General features: G+C 36.8%; 1 protein-coding gene across 2 annotated transcripts in view; it reads right to left on the bottom strand.

Moving 5' to 3' along the window:
- KLHL13 (kelch like family member 13) overlaps window positions 1–27389 on the bottom strand; it is a 308520-nt gene that overhangs the window by 207150 nt on the left and 73981 nt on the right. The window lies entirely within an intron of this gene.

A 27389-nucleotide genomic window follows, 5' to 3' on the forward strand; every position in this document is an offset into this window, starting at 1 on the left:
CTGGGTCAAAGCTGACCAGGACACAGTAGCAGCACTATCAATGTGCATGCTGCAAAAGCCTCAACCGGCCAAGAGTTCAGCACCATCCCCCAAAGCAGCAGCCTGATAGGAATGCAGCAGAGGCTCAGAAAAAGACATCCATCCCCAGGCAGCAGCAGCACAGATAGGCAGCTGAGACACATCCTCAGGGGCATCAGCAGAGGCTGATCAGGAGCTAAGCCCCACCAGGCATCCACACACCAATAAGTGGGGCCCACAAACCATCAGCCACACACAGGCAGGTGTGAGAGGGACACATGAGCCCCAACAGCCACAAACCTGCAAGAGACACATGCCCCAGCAGCCATGCAGTCCAGCAGCTGCACACAGACAGGAGGGACCTGCATGCCCCAGGAGCCACACACTGGCCAGGGACCCATGCACCCAAGAAGCTCAACAGTGGGACTCACACATGCCAGTAGCACAACAGCTGAAACCATGCACTGTAGCAGAACCTACCATGACATACCAATACCAGCCACCAGTAATCAATCTTACAGGACCCACAGCAGACAAGAAGCACCACCCACCAAAACAATATGGCAGGCACAGCAACCTAATTTGATAAACATTGATCTGCCTACACATCCCAACATCACTCACTGGGTCTAGAACTGCCAGACGGCTAAAATGGTGAGAAAAAGAAACAACACCCAAATGAAAGAAAAGGAGAAATCACAGGAAAAGGAACTATATGAAATGAAAGAAAGCAAATCTTCAGATAAAGAATTCGAAGCAATGATTTTAAGGGTGCTCAAACAATTTAGTGAAAACTACAAGCAACTTAGTGGGAATTATAAAGAGCCACTGGGAACTACAGGAGCTGAAAAAAAAAAAAAAGAACTAGAAGCTATGAATAAAAATCAAGAACAAATAAAGAATGACAAGCTGATATGAAAAATACTTTAAAAGAATTCCATAGTAGATTAGAAGAAGCTGAAGATAGAATCAGTGAGTTATAAGACAAGGCAGAAAAAAAAAGAAAAGAAACACCCAAAGAGAGCAGAAAATGGGGAGACAATTAAGCAGGAGGGGAGTTTAAGGAAGTTTAGGACAATATAAAATGCAACAACATTCACATCACAGGGATATGAGGAAAGGAATCAGAGAAAAGAATAGAGAACCTGTTTGAAGAAATAATGAAAAATAACTTCCCTAATTCGGTGAAGGAAAAAGTCACACAAGTCCAGGAAACACAGACAGTCTCAAGCAAGATGAATGCAAAAATACCCACAGCAAGACACATCATAATTAAAATGCAAACATTAAAGACAAGGAAAGAATCTTAAAGGAAACAAGAGACATAAAGTTACCTACAAGGGAGCTCTCATTAGACTGTCAGCTGATTTCTCAATAAAAACACTGCAGGTCAGAAGGAAGTGGCATGAAGTATGCAAAGTAATGAAAGACAAGGGTCTGAATCCAAGACTACTCTATCCAGCAAGGCTATCATTCAAAATTGAAGATGAAATAAAGAGCTTCACAGACAAAAGGAATTTAAAACCACCAAACCAGCACTGCAAGAAATGCTAAAAGGACTGTTGTAAGAAGGAGAAGAAATAGAGAAAGAGAGAGAAATACAGGCAACTAATAAGTATCTATCAATAATAACCCTAAATGTAAATGGCTTAAATGCTCCAATCAAAAAACATAGGGTACCTGATTGGATAAGGAAACATGACCCATACATATGCCATCTAAAGAGACCCACTTCACAACAAAATTCTCACACAGGATGAAAGTGAAGGGATGGAAACATTTTTTCTAAGCAAATAGAAAAAAAAAAAAAAGCTGGTGTAGCAATACTCATATCTGATAAGATAGACTTCAAAACAAGCACCACAATAAGAAACAAAGAAGTCACTACATAATATGAAAAGTATCAATGCAACAAGAGAATATAAACCTGGTAAACATATATGCACCAAATACATGAGAACCAAAATATATTTAAATACTTCTGGAGAACTCCAAGGGAGAGATCAATAGCAATACAATCATAGTGGGTGAGTTTAAGGACACAACTGGACAGACCTTCTAGACAAAAAATTAACAAAGACACAGAATCCTTAAATGACTAATTAGATCAGTTGGACTTAAATATTTACAGAACATTTCACCCCAAAGCTTCAGAATATACATTTTTCTTAAGTACACACAGGACATTCTTGGAGATAGACTATATGTTAGGACACAAAGTAATTCTCTATAAATTCAAAAAGATAAAAATCATACCAAACATCTCAGATCACAATGGCATGAAACTAGAAATCAATGATAGGAAAAACATGCAAGAACATTCAAACACATGGAGGCTAAATGGCATCTAATTAAACAACAAATGGGTTACCAAGAAGATCAAGGAAAATATTAAAAACCTCCAGGAAAAAAATAAAAAGGAACACACAACAACAAAAAATTTATGGGCCGCAGTGAAAGCAGTCATGAGAGGGCAGTTCATAGCACTACAGGCCTACCTCAAGAAACAAGAAAAGTTCCTAATTGACACTCTAACCCTACAAATTAAAGAACTAGAAAATGAACAAAAAGAAAAACCCAGAACAATTAGAGGGAAAGAAATAGTAAAGGTCACAGCAAAAAAAAAAAAGACACAGAAACTAAAAAATCTATTTCAATGCTCAATGAAACAAAGAGCTGCTTCTTGGAAAAGACAAAGAAGATTGATGAACTCTTAGCCAAACTCACCAGGAAACAAAAAGAGAGGACCCAAATAAACAAAATCGGAAACGAAAGAGGGGAAGTAACAACTGACACTACAGAAATACAAAGGATCATTAAAACATATTACACACAATAATACGCCAAATTGGACAATCTAGGTGAAATGCACAAATTCCTAGAAACACACAGTCTCCCAAAACTGAACCAGGAAGAGATAGAAAACTTGAACAGACCAATAACTAAAAAAACCCTGAAGATGTAATAAAGAAACTCCCCACAAACAAAAGGCCCAGACAGCTTCAAGAGAGAGTTTTATCACACATTCAAAGAAGATCTAACACCCATTCTCCTCAAACTATTCAAAAAATTCCAAGAAGACAGAAGACTTCCAAATTCATTTTATGAGGCCAGCATAATTCTAATTCCAAAATCAGGAAAGGACACTACAAAGAAAGAAAACTACATGCCAATATCCCTGATAAACACAAATGCCAAAATCCTTAACAAAGTATTAGCAAATCAGAAACAGCAATACACCAAAAACACTATTCATCATGACCAGGTGGGATTAAGCCCAAGGATGCAAGGATGGTACAATATTCACCAATTAATAAATGTGATACACCACATAAACAAAATGAAAGATAAAAACCACATGATCTTATCAAGAGATGCTGAAAAAGCTTTCAACAAAATCCAGCACCCATTTCTGATATAAACACTCGGCAATCTGGGAATAGAGGGATCATACCTCAACATAATAAAGGCCATATATAAAAAACCTACAGTCTACATAATGCTCAATGGGAAAAAAACTAAAATCATTTCCCTTAAGATCAAGAACAAGACAGGGGCCCTGGCCGGTTTGGCTCAGCGGTTAGAGTGTCGGCCTGCGGTCCTGAGAGACCCGGGTTCGGTTCCCGCTAAGGGCATGTACCTCGGTTGCAGTTTGTCCCCGGCCATGGTCGGTTGTGCGGGTGGCAGCCACTCGATGTGTTCCTCTCACATTGATGTTTCTCTCTCTCTCTCTCTCTCTCTCTCTGTTCCTCTCTCTCCCTCCCACTCTACCTGAACAAAAAGTGGAACAATGTCCTCGGGTGAGGATAAAAAAAAAAAAAAAAGAACAAGACAGGGATGCCCACTTCCACCACTCTAATTTAACATAGTACTGGAAGTCTTAGCCACAGCAATTAGACATGGAGAAAGAATAAAAGGAATCCTAATTGGAAAGGAGGAAGTGAAGCTGTAATCATTTGCAGATGACATGATATTATACATAGAAGACCATGAAGACTACATAAAAATCTATCAGATTTAAGAAATGAATTTGGCAAAGTAGCAGGATATGAAAATCATAAAAAAATCGAGAGCATTTTTATACACCAACAATGAACTCACAGAAAAAGAAACTAAGAAAACAATCCCATTTACCATTGCAGCAAAACAATTAAGATACCTAGGAATAAACTTAACCACTGAAGTAAAGGACCTATTTGTAGAAAACTATAGGTAATTGAAAAAAAGAGAGGAAGATATAAAAAAAAGTGGAAGTATATACCTTGTTCATGGATTGGAAGCATTAACATCATTAAAGCGTCAATGCTACCCAAAGCAATCTATAGATTCAATGCAATCCCCATCAAAATACCAGTCACATATTTCACAGAATTAGAAAAAATACTCCAAAAGTTTATATGGAACCAAAAAAGACCACGAATAGCCATAGCACTCATGAAAAAAAAAAAAAACAAAGTAGGAGGGATCCCAATATCGGATATCAGGTTACACTACAAAGCCATTGTAATCAAAACAGGCTGGTATTAGCACAAGAACAGGCATATAGATCAATGTAACAGAACAGAGAACCCAGAAATTAAACAAAGTCATTATGCTCATTTAATATTTGACAAAGGTGGCAAGAACATATAGTGGAGTAAGACAGGCTTTTCAATAAATGGTGTTGGGAAAATTGAACAGATACGTAAAAAAAATTAAGCTAGACCAGCAACTTACACCATACACAAGAATGAACTCAAACTAAATAAAAAACTTAAATGTGACTTGTCAATCCATAAAAATCCTAGAAGAAAATCTAGGCAACAAAATTTCAGACATAACACAAAACAGAATTTTCACTGATTCAACGTCTAAGGCAAGAGAAACAGAGGGAAAAAATGAACACATGGGACTACATCAAACTAAAAACCTTCTGCACAGCAAAAGAAACAATCATCAAAATGGAAAGGGACCCCACTATATGGGAGAGCATAATTGCCAATGATATGTCAGATTGGGGGTTAATTTCCTAAATATGCATTCATACAACTCAACAAAAGCAAAACAAAGAACCCGATTAAAAAATAGGCAGAGAAAATGTTTTAGAATAGGAAGATGGTGGTGGGCAGGAACGGAGTGAGAGTGAGTTTGTGAGAGAGTGAGCTAGTGTGTGAGAGAATGTGAGTGGACATGAAGGTGGACAATCAAACTCCTGCAGTGCAGAGAGGCAGAGCACAAAGTTCCTGTTCTGCGGACCAGAGCAGCCAGCTATTGTGGTAAGCACCTCTTCAGGGCTCTTCTCCCTGTGCCATGGTGTGGTTCCACCATTTTGGAAAATCCAGGTCTTCTCTGGGAGGAGGCAGTAAAAGCGGCTAGGGCCCAGCAACATGAGCCCACCAGTGCTCCCAGCACCATCAGAAGAGTAGACACTCTGTGTCAACACATACTGCTGCACAGTAGTGGAGCTCCCAAGGAACTGGTCACAGAAGCCATGGACAGCCAGGAGCACAGAACCATTCACCCTAGTAGCAGCCCAAACAAAGTCAATATATACCCCCAGCAACAGAGGCTCGGGAGCAGACATCCATCCCCAGGAAACAGAAGCACAGACCAGCAGTAGAGACCCATCCCCGAAAACTACAGCAAGAGCTGAGCAAAAAATGAGCTCCATTGGGCATCATCACTCCCCAGCCACCAGTGGCAGGAACTGGGGCTCCACAGAGGCCTGTTCAGTCCAGCAGCTCACAAGAGTAATGGGAAGTCAAAGCCCAAGAGAGACTTGTGCAATCAAGTTGCAGGCCCTGGAGAACTGCAGGGTGTAGGGGCAACTGAAGAGGCCTGTATGACCCAGCAGGGACTGTGAGATCCAATCACCCAAGAGACCTACAGGGTGCTGAAGCACCAGAGAGACATGTGGAACCCAGCACAGACTGCACGATCTAGTTACCTGCAAGACCTGTGGTGTGCTGAAGCAACAGAGAGGCCTGTGTGACCCAGCAGCCTATAACATAGGCATAGAGCCTGGTCCCCAAAGATACTATGGGATCCAGTTACCCATAGGACCTGCAGGGTGTGGGGGCACCAGAAAGGCCCGTGTGACCAAGCTTCGCACAAGATAGGCATAGAGGATGTGAAAATGGAGGTGGAATGAATAGAAGGTACACAGAAGATCTCCCAGGACCAAACAAGAATTAAAACTAAAATAAAGACAAATCCTCAGAAAAAAGCAATAGCAAAGCAGCAGGACAGGACCATATAACCAGGGAAACTGGTAGAATCTGTGAAGGCACAAGAGGGTGGTGGGCTAGGAGCCCACAGACAGCAGCGGTCTTAGCTGTGAGCAGCGCCCTTGGGGAGTAAAGACCAAGCCTGCTCCACAGCCCAGAGAGGCAGGACAGAGTGCTAAAATATACACAGCAACTCATCTGGGGGCTACAGCAAAGGGAGGGCAGACTGGGCTGGAAATCTGCGGGGACAACAGTGATTTAGAGGGCACTCAGAGTTTTTGCTGAGTTGTGGCCACAAAGGACAGTGGCCAATGTGCTCCATTACAGAGCTGTGAAGAAAAGCAGCAGCCCCCGCTCACGCAACTCAGAGATTCAGACTTTCCCAGGTGAAGCAAAGAAATGCAAACAGAGGCTCATTAACAACCAGCATCTATCACACCCTCTGGAAATCCTCTTATGTAGAACACCAGGGCTACATTCCAAGGCAATGAAAAACTAAGACTACTAGCCTCAAAGAAATAGCTAGAGGATAACTGAACCTTTCCTGGGCTTGCAAATATACCCAGGAAAGTAAGACATGAGAGTGCTGTTTAACGTGGGTCCACCTAGGCTCATCCAAACCCACTAGAGGGAGCCACAAACAGCAGAACACCAACACCCACAGGGAAAATTTTGCAGGCTCCAAAACCTACTGATATAGCCAAAATGGGGAAACAAAGAAACAAATCCCAAATGAAAGAACAAGAAAACTGTATTGAAGATGAGATAAGTAAAATGCGGTTAAGAAAATTATCAGAGGTAGAATTCAGAGCCATGACCTTGAGAAAACTCAACAGCATGAGTAAGGACATCAGCACCATGAATAAAGACATAGAAACAATGAAAACCAAACAAGTGGCAATGAAGAATGACATAGCAGAAATTAAAAAGACATTGGAAGGACTAACCAGCAGAATAGAGGAAGCTGAGGAGTGGATCAGTGAATTAGAAGACAGGGTAAAAAAATACAACCAATCAGAAAACCAAAAGGAGAAAACAACTGAAAAACAGGAAGATAGCTTAAGAGAACTGTGGGACAACTGGAAACATAATAACATTTGCATCATAGGAGGCCACAGACAGGAAGAAAATGAGCAAGGATTAGAGAATATATTTGAAGGAATAGTGACAGAAAACTTTCCTAACTTGGTGAAGAAAGAAGACATTCAAGTTCAAGAAGCACAGAGAGTACTAAGTAAGAAGAAGCCAAACAAGCCCACATCAAGACACATGGTAATCAAAATGCCAAAAATTAAAAACGAAGAGAGAATCCTAAAGGCAGGAAGAGATGAGCAACAGGTTACCTACAAAGGAAACCCCATAAGGCTCTCAGCTGACTTCTCACAAGAAACACTACAGGACAGAAAGCAGCGGCAAGAAGTAATAAAGGTCATGAACAACAAGGATCTGAATCCAAGGCTATTCTATCCAGCAAGGCTGTCACTCAAAATAGAAAGTCAAATAAAGACCATTCCAGACAAAAAAAAAAGCTAAGGGACTATAATAACACCAAACCAGCACTGCAAGATATGCTACAAGAACTGCTGTAATTAGTAGAAGAAATAGGAAGAAAAATAAAACCACACTAAACAAAAATGGCAATAAATAAGGACTTATCAATTATCACCTTAATTGTGAATGGTTTGAATGCTCTGATAAAAAAAAACAAGAAGTAGCTGACTGGATAAGAAAGCATGACTCACATATATGTTGTTTACCAGAGACCCACCTCACAACAAAAGACTCACATAGGTTGAAAGTGAAGGGATGGAAAATAAATTTTCAAGCAAATGGAAAGCAAAAAACAAGCTGGGCTAGCAATACTTATATCTGATATAGTAGATTTCAAAATGAAGGCCATAACTAGAAACAAAGAAGGCCACTACATAATATTGATCTATCCAACAGAAAGATATAACGTTGGCAAACATTTATGCACACAATGTAGCACCACCAACATATATTGAAAATCTTCTGGAGAACTTAAAATAAAAAATAAACAGCAATGTAATCATAGCAGGGGACTACAACACCCCGCTGACATCACTCGATAAATCTACACAAAAAATTAACAAGGAAAAACAGACTATAAATGAAGTGCTACATCAAATGGACTTAATAGGTATCTACAGAGAATTACACAACAAAACTGCAGAATTCACATTTTTCTCAAGTGAAAATTGGACATTCTCAAAGATAGATCAAGTGTTAGGGCACAAAGTAAGTGTCTACAAATTCAAGAAGATTGAAATCATATCAAGCATCTTCTCAGATCACAATGGCATGAAACTAGAAATCAATTGCAACAAGAACATGCAAAGACATTTGAAAACATGGAGACTAAATAGCATGTTATAGAACAATGAATACGTTACCATGGAGATCAAAGAAGAAATTAAAAACTTCCTGGAAACAAATGAAAATGAACACACAACAACACAAAATCTATGGGATGCAGCAAAAACGGTTCTGAGAGGGAAGTTCATAGCACTACAGGCCTACCTGAAGAAGTAAGAAAAATTTCTGATAGACTATCTAACCTCACAACTTAAAGAACTAAAAAACAAACAAACAAAAACCTCAGAGCAAGTAGAAGAAAGGAAATAGTAAAGATCAGAGCAGAAATAAATAAAATGGAGACCGAAAAAACAATGAAAAGAATCAATGAAACAAAGAACTGGTTCTTTGAAAACATAAACAAGATTGATGGCCCCTTAGCTAGACTCACAAAGAAAAAAAGAGAGAACCCAAATACACAAAATCAGAAATGAAAGAAGAAAAATAATAACTGACACCAGAGAAATACAAATAATTCTTAACAAATATTATGAACAATTATATGGCAACAAATTCAACTATCTAAGCGAAATGGACAAATTTCTAGAAAGACATAGTCTCCCAAAACTGAACCAGGAAAACACAGAAAACTTTAACAGACCAATAACAACTGAAGAAATGGAAGATGTAATCAAGACTCTCCCAGCAAACAAAAGCTGAGAGCCGGATGGCTTCATGGGGGAATTTTACCGAACGTTCAAAGAAGAACTAATACCCATTCTCCCCAAACTATTTCAAAAAGTCAAGAAGAAGGAAGACTTCCAAACTTGTTTTATGAGGGCAGCATAATTCTAATTCCAAAACCAGAAAAAGACACTACAATGAAAGAAAACTGCAGGCCAATATCCCTGATGAACATAGATGCCCAAATCCTGAACAAAATACTAGGAAATGGAATCCAGCAATACATCAAAAAAAATTGTTCACTATGACCAAATTGGATTCATCCCAGGGATGCATGGCTGGTAGAATATTTGCAAATCAATAAATGTGATACACCACATAAACAAAATGAGATAAAAAAAATCATATGATCATATCAAGAGACGCTGAAAAAGCATTCAACAAAATCCAGCACCAATTTCTGATAAAAACGCTCAGCAATCTGGAAATAGAGGAATCATATCTCAACATAACAAAGGCCATATATGAAAGACCAACAGCCAACATCATACTCAATGGGCAAAAATTAAAAGCATTTTCCTTAATAACAGGAACAAGACAGGGATGCCCACTATTGCCACTCTTACTTAACATACTACTGGAAGTCTTAGCCACAGCAATCACACAGGAAGAAAAAATAAAAGGGATCCAAATTGGAAAGGAGGAAGTGAAACTGTCATTATTCGCAGATGACATAATACTATATGTAGGAAACCCCAAACACTCCATGAAAAATTTACTAGACTTAATAAATGAATTTGGCAAAGTAGCAGGATACAAAATTAACGTCAAGAAATCGACATGATTCTTATACACAAATAATGAAGTCACAGAAAGAGAAACATAAAAACAATCCCATATACCAATGCAGCAGAAAAATTAAGATACTTAAAAATAAACTTAACCAAAGAAATAAAGGACCTGTTCACAGAAAGCTACAGGTCATTGAAAAAAAAAATAGAGGATGATATAGAAAGTGAAAGCACATACCTTGTTCATTGATTAGAAGAATTAACATCATTATAATGTCCAAACTACCCAAAGCAATCTATAGATTCAATGCAATCCCCATCAAAATACCAACGAAATACTTCACAGAACTAGAACAAATACTTCTAAAGTTCATATGGGACCAAAAAAGACCCCAAATAGCCACCACAATCTTGAAAAAGAAGAACAATGTTGGAGGGATCACATTACCAGATTTCAGGTTATACTACACAGCCACTGTAATCTAAACAGCCTGGTACTGGCATAAGAACAGACATATAGATCAATGGAACAGAATAGAGAACCCAGAAATGGACCCAAGACAATATGCCCAATTAATATTTGACAAAGATTTCAAGAGCATACAGTGGAGTAAGACAGCCTCTTTAATAAATGGTGTGGAGGAAATTGGACAGCTACATACAAAAAAATGAAACTAGACCATCAACTTACACCATACACAAGAATAAACTTAAAATGGATAAAAGACTTACATGTAACTCATGAATCCATAAAAATCCTGGAAGAAAATGTAGGCAACAAAATTTCAGACATCATATGCAGCAGAATTTTCACTAATACATTACCTAAGGCAACAGAAACAAAGGAGAAAATGAACACATGGGACAACATCGAACTCAAAAACTTCTGCACAGCAAAAGAAACAAATACCAAAACAGAAAGGCAACCCACTCTATGGGAGAGTATAATTGCCAATGATACATCAGATAACGGGTTAATTTCCAACATATATAGAGTGCTCACACAGCTCGACAGAAGGAAGACAAAGAACCCAATAAAAAATGGGCATGGGAACTAAATAGATACCTCTCCAAACAGGACATACAAATGGCTAAGTGACATATGAAGAAATGCTCACCATCACTAATGATCAGAAAGGTGCAAATTAAAACAACAATGAGTATCACCTCACACCTGTCAGAATGGCCGCCATCAACAAATCATCAAACAACAAGTGTTTGTGAGGGTGTGGAGAAAGGGGACTCTAGTACACTGCTGATGGGAATGCAGACTGCTCAGCCACTATGGAAAACAATATGGTGTTACCTCAAAAGATTAAAAATTGAACTTCCATTTGACCCAGTGATCCCACTTCTAGGAATATACCCTAAGAAGCCTGAAACACCAATCAGAAACAATATATGTACCCTCATGTTTGTAGCAGCACTATTAACAATAGCTAAGATCTGGAAACAGCCCAAGTGTCCATCACTAGACGAATGGATAAAAAAGCTGTGGTACATATACACAATGAAGTATTATGCAGCTGTAAGAAAGAAAGATCTCTTGTCCTTTGAGACGACATGGAGGGACCTGGAGAGAATTATCCTAAGCAAAACAAGCCAAGCAGAGAAAGACAAGTATCACGTGATCTCACTTATTTGTGGAATATAATGAACATAACAGTCTGAGAAATGGGATTGTCCCAGAGACGTAGAAGTGTGGTACATACTGACAATCCCTAGAAGAGGGTGTTGGGGTTGGGGAGATAAATCACAGAACTTATATGCATGTATGCATGAACAATGGACATGGACAACAAAGCTGGGGTCAGGGCAGTGAGGGTGGGGGTGGGGGTATCAGTGAGGGAAAAAGGAGAAACGTCTGTAAGAAAAAATAAAGAAATTATTTAAATTAATAAAATGACAATTAAAAACTGAACAGAAAAATCTGCAATAAAATAATCAAATTAAAAAAAAAAAAAATAGGCAGAAACACTGGCTGGTTTTGCTCAGCTTTGGAGGGCTGGCCTGCAGACCAGAGAGTTCCGGGTTCAGTTCCCACTAGGGGCCCGTACTCAAAATAAAAAAAAAAAAAATGGGCAGAAGACCTAAATAGACACCTCTCCAAACAGGACATAAAAATGGCTGAGACATATGAAAACGTCCTCATCACTAATCATCAGAGGGATGCTAATTAAAACAACTATGAGGTATTACCTCACACTTCTCAGAATGGCTCTCCTTGACAAATCATCAAACAAGTGCTGTCGAGGGTGTGGAGAAAAGTGCAGTATAGTACACTGCTGGTGGGACTGCAGACTGGTGCAGCCACTATGGAAAACAATATGGTATTACCTCAAAAAATTAAAAGTTCACCTGCCATTTGACCCAGTGATCCCACTTCTAGGAATGTACCCTAAGAAACCTGAAACACTAATCAAAAGGTATATATGTACCCCAATGTTTGTAGCAGCACTATTTACAATTGCTCAGATCTGGAAACAGCCCAAGTGTCCATCAATAGTTGAGTAGACAAAAAAGCTGTGGTTCATATACACAATTGAGTGCTATGCAAGTGTAAGAAAAAATATATCTTTTCCTTTGAGATGACATGGAGGGACCTGGAGATCATTACCCTAAGCGAAACAAGCCAATCAGAGAAAGACAAATATCACACAATCTCACTTATTTGTGGAATAAAATGAATAAAACAAGCTGATGAACAAAATGAACCCAGAGACATAAATGTAGGATACAGACTGACAAACCTCAGAAGAGGTGGATGGGGAGAAAGGAGAGATAACCCACAGAACTTATATGCATGTACGTATAACCATGGACATAGACAATAATGCTGGGGGCAGGGGTTGGATGGGATCAGGAGGAAGGTGTCAATGGAGGGAAAAGGAGAAACCTTTGTAACAAAAATAAATTAATAATAATATATATTATAAATAAATAAATAATAAAAAATCAAGATAAAATGTCCATAGTACCCAAAGCAATCTATACATTCAACACAATTCCTATCAAAATACCAATGGTGTATTCACAGAACTTATAACAAGTAATCTTAAAATGAATTTGGAACGACATAGGACCCTGGATAGTCATAGCAATCTTGAGAGAAAAGAACAAAATTAGAGGTTCAAGCAACCTGATATAAAACTATACTACAAGGTTATAGTAATCAAAACTGCATTGTACTGGCACAAAAGCAGACATACACATCAATGGAAAATAGAGAACCCAGAAATAAACCCACACCTCTATGTTCAATTAATATTTGACAAAGAAAGCAAGAACATACAATGGGGTAAATACAATCTATTCAGAAAATGGTGTTGGGAAAACTGGACACATACATGCAGAAAAATGAAACTAGACCACTTTCTCACACCATACACAAGATTAATTTAAAAAGTGGATTAGAGTCTTAATTGTGAGACTGAAACTATAAAAATCCTAGAAGTAATCATAGGCAGTAAAATCTCAGGCATTTCTCATTAGCAATATATTTTCTAATGTATCTCCTCAGGCAAAGAATAAATAAACAAATCAGACTGCATCAAACTGACATTTTTTATTCAGCAAAAGAAACAATGAACAAAATGAATAGACAACCTATGAATGGCAGAATATATTCATTAGTGATACATCAATAAGGGATTAATATCCAAAATTTATAAAGAACTCATAAAACTTAACACCAAAAACAAAAAACAAAACAAAACAAAAAAAAAAATCCCAATTTAAAAAATGAGTAGAGGACCTGAATAGACACTTTAAAGAGGACATACAGTTGGCCAACAGACATATGAAAAGCTTCTCAACATCACTAATCATCAGAGAAATGCAAATCAAAACCACAATGAGATATCACCTCAAACCAGTCAGAATGGCCATCATCAGTGAATCCACAAACAAGTGTTGGTGAGGATGTGGAGCAAAGGGAACCCTTGTGCATTGTTGGTTAGAATTGCAGATTGATGCAGCCACAATGGAAAACAGTATAGAGGCTAGTCAGAAAATAAAAAATGAAACTGCCTTATGACCCAGTGTTTCCACTTCTGGGTATATATGCAAAGAAATTCAAAACACTAATTTGAAAGAATATATGCACCCCTATATTCATTGCAGAGTTATTTACAATAGCTCAGCTATGAAAGCAATCAAGTGCCCATCAGTAGATAAATGGATAAAAAGTGGTGATACATATGTATAATGGGATATTACTTGGCCATAAAAAAGAATGAAATTTTACCATGTGTGACAGCATGGATGGACCTAGAGGGCATAGGCTTAGTGAAATCAGTCAGAGAAAGACAGACATCATATGATATTACTTATATGTAAAATCCGAAGAAGAATATAAATAAACAAACAAAAGAGAAACAGACACATAAATACAGAAGACAGACTGATGGCTGCCAGAGGGTAGAAAAAAGTGAAGGGAAAGGCTAGGGAAAGGGTGGGGACTGGGTGGAGGAGAGCAAAGGGGAGGACATGGGAGACATCTGTATTAGTGTCAAAGAAAATCTAATAAAACAAAGAAAAAATTAAAGGGATGGAGAAGTACAGATTGGTAGTTACAAAATAGTCACAGGGATCTAAAGGCCAGCATAGGGAATATAGTCAATAATACTGTAATAACAATGTATGGTGCCAGTTGGGTACTGGAAATATCAGGGAGGACACTTTGTAAACTATATGATTGTTTACTATCACTATGCAATACACCTGAAAGTAATACAAAATAATTTTGAATATAAAATGTAATTGCAAAAGTAATTTTTATCCCTGGACAGTTTGGCTCAACAGTTAGAGCATAAGCCCTTGGACCAATGAGTCGCGGGTTCCATTCTGGTCAAGGGCAAGTACGCGTCAGTTGTGGTTCGCCCCTGCCCTGGTTGGGGTCGTGTGGAAGGCCACCAGTTGATGTGTCTCTCTCACGTTGATGTTTCTCTCTCTCCTCTCATTCTTTCTCTCTCCCCCCTTTCCTCCCTCCCTCCCTCTCACTATATGTGATGATAAATGGAAAAAATATTCTCGAATGAGGATAAAAACAATTTTTTTAGATGTTTAACCTAAATTGTGTGTGTGTGTGTGTGTGTGTGTGTGTGTGTATTTGAAACTAAGACAAAATCCACAGCCAGGTTAAAGACAAATTAGTCATATATATATATATATATATATATATATATATATATATATATATGTATATATATATATATATTTAATCCCAGCTTTTTTTTTGTATTTTTTATTAATTTATTTTTGTTACAGATGTTTCTCCTTTTTCCCCCATCCCACCCCCTCGCTCCCAGCATTGTTGTCTATATGTTCATTAGTTATGTATGTAAGTTCTTTGGTTTATCTCTTTTTCACATTTTTACCTTCAAAAGAAAAGATATCTGTTAGGGTCTATTTAGCATGGAAAATGCTGTATTTCTCATGAAAGTATCATACACAAGAAAAAGACAATGAAAGAGAAAGAAGGAAAAAGGGCTTACAAAATTTTTAAAATGAAATCTATATAGAAATTCAGGGAAAATAAGCAAAAATGTATTGCACATTTTATTGGGGAAGGAAACTAATTTGGGCTCATCTATGAAAACTTCCAGTTTGAAATGAGTTTAAGCAAGGTGAAGCTTGGTGGGTTTTTTCCCCCATCTATGTGGTCACAGGCCATAATTCGATTTGTCCTCCATGTTACAAAGGGTAAAATTCTTAAGTGGCTTTATATTACAGTAATCATCTTAGCAGAAAGCTGTTTATCCAAGCAAAATGAGGTTCAGAAGCTATCTTAAAACAAAAATGCCTACATCCTCAATATAACAAAATTTTCAAGTTCCAAGTGACTATTGAAAAACCTAGATGCAATGTAGCATTTTTATTGCATTATATTTTTCTAGTGTCATAAAAGTAAAGATCGAATCATTGTATTATCTTTGCACAAAAGTCCTTTAGCTGGAGAATTCTGGTTTTTAATCAACCTATAGCTGAAATCTGAACACTATGCTCTAAACACCAGGCACCATCTAAACAATAGCAAAAATAAATTAAAGTATTTTTCCCAGTGATAAATTCAGTATTGCATTTCTTTAAAAAGAAGTATTAGTAATTTCCTAAAATAACAAAGGTGAATATAAATAAAATACATTTTAAAACTTTGACTATATATGTTTTTAAATCTTCATCTGAGGATAATTTTTTCCATTTTTATCTTCAGATAGAGTGGGGGAGAGAGAGAGAAACATCAACGTGAGAGAGACACATCCATTGGTTGCCTCCTGAATGACCCCAACCAGGGCCAGGGACCAATCCGCAAGTACATGCCCTTGACCGGAATCAAATCCATGACGCTTTGGTACATGGGCCAATGCTCTACCGCTGAGCCAAACCGGCCAGCGCAAATCTTTGACTATATTTTTGACAAAATTTTGTGAGCAAATTTTGAAGTATTCACACTGATGTGGTTTCTTAAGTCTACTGACTTCTATATAATATACATTTCTAAAGTATATGTAAAATAAAATATATGTAAATACTTGTTATTCTGACTAAGAAAAATTTATTGAGTTCTGCCCATGATCAACAAATAAATTAAGAACTTTCTTTTATTAAGGTCTACTGTAATTAATGTACAACAATCATAGAAAAAATTGTATTTACTTGTAATATGCTTCCATAATGGTTTATCATATTCTTCAACATTAAATTAAAAAGACAAAGAATGAACTTTTAAAAGATACAATAATGTTTAACATCCTACTCAGTCATAGTTCACAAGAGTCAATTAAATGAAAACAATAAAAACCTGATCTGATAACATTTAATGTAGTCTATTTACTACATTTTTACCACTTTTTAATAAGTGATTTTCAAATATAGCAAAAACTGGTGACAATTCACTAATCTTAACTCCACAGAAAGCAACATTCCAGACAAAAGTCTTTCCAACATAAATCTTCATTTTACTAATTAGGTCTTTCAATTTTTACTGTGTAAGTGATTCAAGAGAGAACAGCATTGCAAGCCTGGATAAAGATAGCAGTTTTTCTGGGTGCATCAAAGATAAGTTTAGCAAATTGAACAAAATGAAAGAAGGTAGAAAGGGAAGTGCAGATAGCTCTATCCTTTATATAATCTTTCATAGCCACAGTAGGAGTCATCTCATGGGTTATATTGAGGTCCATAGTTGTTAATAAATAAAAAAAGTTAAAGTAGAAATTATTGAGATATTATTTGATCCAGAGCTAAGACTTTTTCTTTGTACATAGGACTTCTAATTGGATCATGTCACCTTATTATATAAATTAACCTCACCACCACAATGAATGCATGATCTCTGATTTACAGATTTGTATTCTTTAAAACAGAAAAAAAAAAAAAAAACACCATGAAACACTGCACATCAATAGGAATTCGGAATGCTCAAGCATTTTTACAATTTCCCCCAATTCTTTTTATCTGTAGGGCCAGGATTTATGTGAATTCAGTGAGATCTCAGATTCAAAATTTTAAAGCAGTGCCAAAACTCAATAATCCAGATAAATGTCAATTTAATGCCATTTAAAAAAAGCAAACCACAACTAACATTATTACTTATTGATGAAAATTTGGATGCTTGCTCCCTAAGATCTGGAACAAAAAAAGGGTGCTGCACTCCTCACATCTATTCCACAACATGCTGGAAGTAGTAGACAGGATAATTAGTCAAGAAAAATAAATAGCAATGTATAGATTCAATGCAATCCCAATCAAAATACCAACAACATACTTCACAGAACTAGAAAAAATACTTCACAAGTTCATATGGAACCAAAAAAGACCTCGAATAGGCACACTAATCTTAAAAAAGAAGAACAAAGTTGGAGGAATCACAATACCAGATTTCAGGTTATACTACAAAGCCATTGTAATCAAAAGAGCCTGGTACTGGCACAAAAAAAACAGGAAGATAGATCAATGGAACAGAATAGAGAACCCAGAAATGGACCCAAGACAATATGCTCAATTAACATTTGACAATGGAGGCAAGAGCATACAGTGGAGTAAAGACAGCCTCTTTAATAAACGGTGTTGGGGAAATTAGACAGCTACATGCAAAAAAAATGAAACTAGACCATCAACTTACACCATACACAAAAATTAACTCAAAATGGATAAAAGACTTAAATGTGACTCATGAATCCATAAAAATCCTAGAAGAAAAAAGCCTGTAGGCAACAAAATTTCAGACATCATATGCAGCAGCATTTTCACTGATACATCACCTAAGGCAACAGAAACAAAAGAGAAAATGAACACATGGGACTACATCAAACTCAAAAACTTCTGCACAGCAAAAGAAACAAACACCAAAATGGAAAGGCAACCCACTGTATGGGAGAACATCATTGCCAGTGATATATCAAATAAGGGGTTAATTTCCAATATATAGAGAGTGCTCATACAACTCAAGAAAAGGAAGACAAAGAACCCAATTAAAAAATGGGCAGAGGAAATAAATACACACCTCTCCAAACAGGACATACAAATGGCTAAGAGACATATGAAGAAATGCTCAACATCACTAATCATCAGAGGGATGCAAATTAAAACAACAATGAGTATCACCTCACACCTTTCAGAATGGCCACCATCAACAAATCATCAAACAACAAGTGTTGGCGAGGGTGTGGAGAAAAGGAGACTCTGGTACACTGCTGGTGGGAATGCAGACTGGTGCAGCCACTATGGAAAAGTATATGGTGTTACCTCAAAAAGTTAAAAATTGAACTTCCATTTGACCCAGTGATCCCACTTCTAGGAATATACCCTAAGAAGCCTGAGACACCAATCAGAAATAATATATGTAACCCCATGTTCATAGCAGCACGATTTACAATAGCTAAGATCTGGAAACAGCCCAAATGTCCATCAGTAGATTAATGGATAAAAAGGCTATGGTACATATACACAATGGAGTACTATGCAGCGGTAAGAAAGAAAGATCTCTTATCCTTTGAGATGACATGGAGGGACCTGGAAAGCATTATCCTAAGCTAAACAAGTCAAACAGAGAAAGACAAGTACCATATGATCTCACTTATTTGTGGAATATAATGAACATAACAGTCTGAGGAATGGGGTAGTCCCAGAGACGTGCAAGTGGGGTACAGACTGATAATCCCCAGGAGAGGGGTTGGGGGGGAGAGATGAACCGCAGAATTTATATGCATGTGTGCATGAACAATGGACATGGACAACAAAGCTGGGGAGAGGGCTGGAAGGGAGAGGGAGGGGGAATCAGTGGGGGGAAAAGGAGAAACATCTGTAACAAAAATAAATTAATTAATTTAAAAATTAAATAAATAAATAAATAAATAAATAAATAAATAAATAAATAAATAATAAATACAGAGAGACATATACCTAGGTTTCCAGTTCAATCCCAGGTTGGGGCATGTATAGGGGGCAACTGATTGATATTTCTCGCTCACATAGATGTTTCTTTCTCTTTCCCTTCCTCTCTCTCTGAAATCAACAGAAACATCCCTTGGGGTGAGGATTAAAAATAAAAGAAATAAGAAACCTAAGAAAAGGGTGTGGGGGGAGGGAAGAGATAAAGTATAAAACTTATATGCATGTATGCATAACCAATAGACATAGACAACAAAGCTGGGGATGGGGCGGGGGGGATTTGGAGGAGGTGTCAATAAGGGAAAAAGGAGAAACATCTGTAACAAAAATAAATTAATAAAATATTTTAAAATAAAGAAAATAAATAAAAATAAAATAAACAATTTCATTAATAATAGTAAAAAATACTTTGAAATAAATTTAACAAAGGAAATGCAAACCTTGTACTCTGAAAACTATAAAACATTGCTGAAAAAATCCTATAAGGTCTAAATAATTTTTTTTAATCCCATGTTCATTGACTGACTTAATACTGTTAAGATGCAATGCTCCACAAAGTGATAAGCAAATTTAACATAATCCCTATCAGAATGTCAACTGACTTCTTTGTAGAAACTGTCTTGCTAATTCTACAATTCATATGGAATTGCGAGTGATCCAGAATAACCAAAACAATATTGAAAAAAAGAACAGAAGTGGGAAAACTCATACTTCTTAATTTCAAAACTTACTACAAAGCAATGGTGTGGCACTGGCACAAGAACAGACATATAGATCAATAGAATAGAATTGAAGATTAAGAACTAAAGCCATATCTCTATGGTCAACTGATCTAAAACAAATGTACCAAGATTATGTAATAGAGAAAAAAACAGTCTCTTCAACAAATGGTACTAACACAACTGGATAGCTACATGCAAAAAAAAAAAAAGAATTAATTTGGACACTTCACACTATATACAAAAACTAACTAAAATACATAAAAAACCTAAGTATTTGAGCTAAACTATATAATTCTTAGAAGAGTCCATACATGTAAATTGTTATTTCCTTGGATGTGGCAAAGGATTCTTAAAAATGACACCAATAGTATTAGCAACTGAAGAAAATATAGATAATTTGAACTTCATCAAAACTAAAAATTTTGTATCAAAGATATTACCAAATAACGTACAGTGAAAAATCAACGTACAGAATAGGAGAAAATATTTGTAAATCGTATTATCTGACAAGGGATTATTATTCAGATAATAATTATTATTATTATCCATCTCAACAACAAAAAGTCAATTAAAAAATGAACAAAGAACTTGAACAGACATTTCTCTAAAGAAAATATACAAATGACCAATGAGCACATGAAAATATGCTCAACATCACTAACCATTAGGAAAATGCAAAGCAAATCCATTAAGTTTTGGTATATCCATACAATAGAATATAATTTAGCCATAAAAGAAAATGAAGTAGTGACACATGCTAAAACATGGATGACCATTCAAAATACTATACTAACTGAAAGAAGCCAATAAAAAAGTAATATATTATATGACTCAGTTGATATGAAGTGTCCAGAAGAAGTATATCTATGGACACAGAAAGTAAATTAGTAGTTGCATAAAGCTGGAGGAGACAGGAGGTAAGGGTGGGCAAAAAAAAAATGGGTTAATAATAATAAATAATAAAATTATTAATAAATAACTCATAATACAAGAATAAACTCTGTGTTTCGTGTACTGACAACTTTAAACTCACTTTTGCCCCATCCTGTATATCTGAAAGGCAGGAGATTTATTTTTCTCAAGACAAAAATATACCAAAATTGACTATGATGATAGTTGTATATATCTGTGAATGTACTAAAAATTATGGAATTGCACATTTTAAGTAGATAAATTATATGGTATATGAATTAAATCTCAATAGACTAGTGTTTTAAAAATGTACATCCATGCAGAACACCCATGATGAGCAAAATATCGATATTTTAAATAAAGACAGCATCAGTATCACTGATTTCTCCTACTGCCTCAGGATACAGTATGGCTCAGCAGAGCAATGTAGCTGTCTCACCTACACGCAATGACAGCTTTTTAAATTTTAAGCATTTAAAAGGATCTCTGAAATTTCAGAACTCATCGCAATACACTCAATTTTGTTTTCTTAGAAACAACTTTGTTTTTCCCCACACTTACATTTGATTGGCAAATGTAATATTAAAATAATGTAATCACAGTAGCTAGTGCAAAAGAGGTTTAGAATCAAACCACCGACTCATGACACCATGTACAGTGCAAGCAAAATTGAAGGGACAATTAGAGAAGAGAACCCGCCCTGGCCGGTTTGGCTCAGCGGTTGGAGCGTCCACCTGCGGTCCGGAGAGACCCGGGTTCGGTTCCCGCTAAGGGCATGTACCTCAGTTGCAGTTTGTCCCCGGCCCTGGATGGTCGTGCGGGTGGCAATCACTCGATGTGTCCCTTTCACATCGATGTTTCCCTCTCTCTCTCTTCCTCTCTCTCCCTCCCACTCTATCTGTGCAAGAAGTGGAAAAATGTCCTCGGGTGAGGATAAAAAAAATAAAATAAAAAAAAAACGGAGAAGAGAACCCTAGTCAAGAGAATTCAGTGTGTTATGGCATCAATTAATAAAGGCTTTTGTCTTGTTAATTGGGGCTTCCAGTGTTCTTGATTTAGAGTGGGATTGCCAGGCAAAATATAGGACATCTAGTTAAATTCAAATTTCAGATAAACAGTGAATATGGTTTTAGTATAAAGATATTGCTAATATTGCATGGACCCTTCCTTACACTTAAAAAAAAATTAGTTGCTGTTTATCTAGAATTTGCATTTGTCCAAGTAACTTGTATTTTTATTTGTTAATCTGGCAACACTAGTTTAAGGAACTTACTGCTGTTAGGGCAAACCACAGAAACTGAAAATGACCAGTGGGAGTGGCTGAGATTTCAGTGTCTGCCCTATAAATTTCAGCTTTATAACTTTCTTAATAAGAGCAAAGAAAGGAAGATCTTTGAAAACACAATAATTCACTTTGCTAAATATTTTTATTACTTAGCATTTCCAACTATTACTCCATTTAACCTCAATAGACTAGAAACCCACATTTTTATGATTATTTACATATTTACTTAACAGAAACATACATAAAATATTTTTCTAAAATTTCCAATTAAATATTTCTCCCTTCTTTCTTAAATTTCATATTACTAACAATAAAAGACAGGTTTAAGGTATTGGATTGCATTAGTATTTAAAAGAGGGAAAATTTTCACTTGAAAGTATCCAGAACACCAAGGCTTACACTTAGAACTTTGTTCTCCCTTCAAAGTTTAGGACTCATACTTGAAAGGCTCCTTTTCTCTAGACTACAGGAAGATGGCAAGCAGTCCAGCTTAGAAATTTATAGCCACCAGAGGCCCAACCTCTCATCACCAGCCTAAAGAACAGTTCGGAGACTTGTATTTAATCCTCTTTCTGCTTTATCAGTGACCAAAAAAAAAAATACATTTTGCTTTAAAATGCTTTTACCAAAGTGATAAGAAATTTTAAGAGAGAAAAAAGACAGGGAAAATAGTATATTTTAAAATGTTCTTCTCACAATGTGTATGAGAAGGGGAAAATACAGCAAAGGGTTATGTAAATGTATTGTCTTTAGTAAATTCACATCAGTCGCAAACTTCTGCTATGTTAGGCCTAAGTAATTTTCATGGCATCTCGCTGAAGCAGAGAATTTCATCTATGGCCAATAACACATGAAGGAATCGAATAAAAACCTGGAGCAAGTCATCTGGTATCACAAAAACCTATATCACCATGAAAAGGTCAATGATGTAAGCATTAACTCACTAATCAGTATTTCACATTTCCATTACCAAACTGCACAGGATGTTCTTAAGCTTCAGTGAAGTTAGAATTCTCTTAGAAATCTAACATAAGGTATTATTATATACACTAGGATATTCGTTGCAGCACTGTTTGCAAAAGCAGACATAGTCCAAATATCTCTCAATGAGGGAGTGGTTGAATAAACTATAGTACATCTACATAATGCAGCACTAAGTGCCTTTAAAACATAGACATATCTCCATTTACTACTGCAGGGTTATCTCCAGAGTATATTCTTAGGCAAAAAAAAAGAAAACAAAAAAATACCCTCATAGTGTGTACAGTGTGCCATCTTTTATCGAAGAGGAGGGAAAGGATAGCTACCTATACTTGGAGAGAAAAGTTGTAGTTGGACTTCTTTGAATATGTCTTCTTTTATAGATGTGACTTTTGAAATAACACCCCCCCCCCAAAAAAAAAAAAAAAAGAAACAAGGACTCCATTTTAAAAATGGCTTATGAGGTCTAGAGCAGAAAATGTACAATAGGAGTTTGGAATATCTTATACTGAAAAACAAGGAAGCCATCAAAGATTGTTAGGGCCATGTCAAAATGACCCTGAAGCCAACATAAGTAAGCTTCCACTGGCTAAATATGGAATTATTTCAACATCAGTAAGGGTAATAACTGTAAGGATTGAAACACATCATATATATTTAAATGCCCGAGTTCACGATAATACTAAAATTTATCACTGATTATCTTTGGAAGGTACTGCACTAAAAAACTAGCTCATTATTTGTGATTTAAATTCTATCTGATATAACTATTTTTACCTCAGGTATTTCTCATTTCCATTTACATGAAATATCTTCTCTATCCCTTCATTTTTGGTTTGTGTTTGTCTTTCAATCAGAGGTGAGTGTCTTGTAGGCAGCATATGTATGATTCCTGCTTTTTTAAAATAAATTCAGCCACTCAATATCTTTTTATTGGAGTATAGTCCATTTATATTTAAATTATTGATAACTATGTACTTACTAAAATTTCATTAATTATTTTATGGTTTGTTTGTTTTGTCTTGTTTTGTTATGTCTTGTGGTTTTTCTCTGTTCCATTCTTCTCTTGCTCTCTTCCATAGGTGGATTGATGATGTTCTTTAATGTTATGTTTGGATTCTTTTCTCCATATTTTTGTGTGTATCTATTATAGGTTTTTAGTTTGTGATTACCATGAGATTCCTATATAACAACCTATGTATGTATCAGTCTATTTTAAATTGATGGTTGCTTAAGTTCAAACACATTCTAAAAGCCCTACATCTCTACTGGCCCCATCCATTTTGTTTTTCATGCCATATTTTATATCTTTTGTGTATGTGTGTATACACATCTATAATGCTTTCAACAATAAAGATATATATATATATATATTTTTTAAGTTACTTTAACATTTCTTCTAATGTCATTTTAGTGCTGATGAAGTCCTTTGGCTTTTGCTTTTCTCAGAAACTCTTTATCTCTTCTTCACTTCTGAGAAGTTACATTGCTGAGTGTATTCTTCACTGTAGATTTTTCACTTTCACCACTTTAAATATATTGTGCCTTCTGGCCTGCAAAGTTTCTCCTGAAAAACCAGCTTATTGTTTTATGGGAATTTCCTTGTATGTAACTAGTTGTATTTTTCTTGTTGCTTTTAGTTCTTTCTTTATCTTTAATTTTTAAATTTTAATTATAATATGTCTTAGTGTGGGTCTCTTTAGGTCTATCTTTTTTTGGGACTCTGTGCTTCCTGAACTTGGATGTCTGTTTCCTTGGCCAGGTTAGAGAAGTTTTCAGCCATTATTTTTTCAAATAGTTTTTCTTTCCCTTTCTTTCTCTTTCTTCTGGTTTGCCTATAATGTGAATACTGGTACACTTTCTGTTGCCCCAGAGGTCCCTTAAACTATCCATATTTTTTATAATTATTTTTCATTCTAATGTTCTGATTGGGTGATTTCCACAATTCCATTTCCAGATGTCTGACGCGTTCTTCTTCTTCATCTAATCTACTGCTCATTGTCTCTGGTGTATTTTTCACTTCAACTATTCCATTCTTCAGTCTTGATTGGTTCTTTTTTATATTTTCTGTCTCTCTGTTGAAGTTCTCACTGAGTGCATCCATTCTTTACCTGAGTTCTGTGATCATCTTTATGACCACTACACTGATCTCTGATAGAGTGCTTAACTCCATTTAATTTAGTTCTTTTTCTGTGATTTTGCCCTGTTCTTTTGTTTTAGAACACGTTCTTCTCTTTCCTCATTTTGCCTATCTCACTGTGTTTGTTTCTACATATTAGATAGATCAGCCATGTCTCCCAGTCTTGTAATGATGGCCACATGCATAAGGTGCCCTGTGGGGGCCAGTGACACAATCCCCCCTGCTCACCAGAGCCAAGTGTTCCAGGGGTATCCTCTATGTGGGTTACATGCACCCTTCTAGTATATTTGGGTCATTAATGTTGTGAACTCACTGGTGGGTGGGGCTGGCCTACAGCCCATCTTTCTACATGACCTGGCTTCAATTTTTGCTATCATGCTAGTTTGTAGGGGCTGGCCTCCCAGAGTGGGAACTACTGTGGAGGGGCACCAGTGTTTGGCTGAAGATACCCTCCAGGTATGTCAAGGATGGAGTCACATGGAAGGACTCTGGTGTGGGTTGGGGCTGCTTGGCAGGTGCACTGAGATTAGAGCTGCTTGGGGGTGGGCTCTGGCCTCTGTGGGCAGGTTGGGCAGGGCAGGACCTCAGGGTAAGACTGAGGCCAAGTGACCAGTGTTAACAAGGTTTATGGATTGAGGTAGGATTGGCTCCCACATGCACCAGACCACCTAGTTGGAAGGATAATAAAATAAAGAAACAAAAATTTTAAATGGTACACACCATTGCTTATGTCCCTATTGAAAGTTCCTACTAATTTCTGCATAGCTAGCACTCATCCTAAAGTTAGTCAGTGTATCTCCTGCATGTATGTCCCAAGCTCGTTACAAACTGTTGCCTCAAAACTGGGACTTGGACCAAGTGAGTTTGTGTGCTAGCTCTATAAGAACAGACAGTCAGTTTCCTACAACCCTTCAGCTCTCCCAGACATAAGCCCCACTGGTGTTCAAAGCCGGATATTATATTCCTGGTGCAGGTCACCCCAGGCTGGAGAGCCTCATGTGGGACTCAGACCCTTGGTGCCTTTGGTTAGACCACAAGGGTTGTGATATCCCTCCTGCTTTTGAGTTGCTGTACTAGGGGTTGGGATCCTGACTAGATCACACCTTTTTTCCTTCCTACCCATCTCGGTGTGACTTTTTTTTTACATCCTTAGTTATAGAAAATCTGTCCAGTTAGTCTTCAGATTCTTCTCAGCATTCATCATTCTATATGCAGTTGTAGTTTTGTTGTGTCTAAGGGAAGAAATGAACTCAGGAACTTCCAACTACACATCTTGACCCCTTATCTACAGTACCATTTCTTTTAGTGAAGCAAACAGAATTTTACTTTCTACTAATATCCAATTACAAAGAGCTACTTAAACAATCTACTAAAAAATAAACTGAATATTAATCCAAGCAATCCTTTTAAACACATAAAAGAAAAATTTATAATATTTTACAACATAATGTCTAGAATGAACTACTTTGTGATAACTTCATCTATTCATCTGCAGCAAAGAAATACATAAATAAGAGACCTCAGAGAAAAAACAGATGTCACAATGCTCAAGAACAAATGCACATTCATATTAGTAGCTGACATGCCCCTTTGTCCATCAAGTACAATTCTTTTTTTTTAATCCTCACCCGAGGATATTTTTTCCATATTTTGTTCAGATAGAGTGGGAGGGAGAGAGAGAGAGAGAAGCATCGACGTGAAAGGGACACATCGAGTGGTTCCCACCTGCACAACCCAACCAGGGCCGGGGACAAACTACAACCAAGGTACGTGCCCTTAGCGGGAACCGAACCCAGGTCTCTCTGGACCGCAGGCTGACGCTCTAACCACTGAGCAAAACCGGCCAGGGCCATCTTAAGTACAATTCTTAAGAAGCTTGGCAAACTGGTTTTAAGCCTGCCATATCAGGAGGCAGGGAGGGAGCTATGGGAAGGCCCAATGACA

The sequence above is a fragment of the Molossus molossus genome, unplaced genomic scaffold, assembly GCF_014108415.1.
Source record: "Molossus molossus isolate mMolMol1 unplaced genomic scaffold, mMolMol1.p scaffold_m16_p_2, whole genome shotgun sequence".
In the NCBI taxonomy this organism is placed as follows: Eukaryota; Metazoa; Chordata; class Mammalia; order Chiroptera; family Molossidae; genus Molossus; species Molossus molossus.